General features: G+C 39.8%; 1 protein-coding gene across 1 annotated transcript in view; it reads right to left on the reverse strand.

Moving 5' to 3' along the window:
- Nucleotides 1–1222, reverse strand: part of coa3b (cytochrome C oxidase assembly factor 3b) — a 3097-nt gene that overhangs the window by 1355 nt on the left and 520 nt on the right. The gene's annotated exons all lie outside the window — the stretch shown is intronic.

Here is a 1222-nt window from a genome sequence, read left to right on the forward strand (position 1 = left end):
TTTTTCAAGCAACTAACCACATACATTTTGTTTACAAGATAACTTGTAAAAAAATACCTGTTACTTTTCATTGTGTAAAGTTTTATTTTGATAGGAGTAAAGGATGAAAATAGTCCCATTGGGGTGTGTGGTTGCCTGGCCTTACTGGCACACATCTCAGATTAATGAGAATTAAACATATGTTCTCAACTAGGATTTCTTAGGACTTTAGCGTGTTGTTCTGGACACCTTATAGAAATGACTTGTGCTACTATTAGTTCTATTTTTGGTGTTTCATTTTGCAGGAGATGTGAGGCATTTTGCATTGCGGAGTGTGTGGAGTTTTGGGAATTGTGTGTAAAGTTTTGAAAAAAAAGGAGACATAGTATAATGTCATAGTATAATATTCTTAAAGGAACTGGCACAGAGCTCGACGGACATCGGCGCCTGAGCTGGACACGCGTGAACGCAGATGCAACACGCAGACAGAGCTGAGGACGGAGCGGGCTGACAGGTAAGTAATTCAAGAGAAAGTAATTAAAAAGAAATGGTTTAACCATAGACATTAACGGTCTATGGTTTTTCCAAGATTTTACACAGCATAAGAGGTTCTAATCTCTGTATATTATTATGGGCATGGGCTACACTCTGGCACCCTCTGGTGACTAAATGTTTAAAAGTTCAAATGCAAATTGGACCACAATTGGGCATCATTTGGATTTGAACTATCCGATTCCAATTTGATTCCAGTCCTTTGAGGGGTGGGGTTGAACTGGGTCACATTCTTATTTCATAAATAAGAGGAAGGTTTTAATTTTGATTCAATGGTGGGTTGCAGTTTTACAGCTTTTTCAACGCACAATAAAGCAAGACTACTCCAAAAATAAAATAAAAAGCTTGATTATAGATTCCATTTTGTTCCAATATTCACAGAAAAAGATGAGAAAAGTTCCATTCCTGATGAGAAGTCACGAACCTGCCCTCTGCAACGTTACATAAACCCCACCTTTGTTCTCTAGATCTTTTCATTGCTCAGTGCTTTTCAGTAGTAATACATACTACTATAATACGTCACAAACTACATCTTTGGAAGAGTTGTTTGTATGAAATGGGTTGGGAACCGGAGGGTTGCGGGTTCAAGTCCCAGCATGGAGTGTGGACTGGTAGCTGGAGAGATGCCGGTTTACCTTCTGGGCACTGCCAAGGTGCTCTTGAGCAAGGCACCAAACCCCCAACTGCTCGG

This window comes from Etheostoma spectabile, chromosome 15, assembly GCF_008692095.1.
Source record: "Etheostoma spectabile isolate EspeVRDwgs_2016 chromosome 15, UIUC_Espe_1.0, whole genome shotgun sequence".
Lineage (NCBI taxonomy): Eukaryota > Metazoa > Chordata > Actinopteri > Perciformes > Percidae > Etheostoma > Etheostoma spectabile.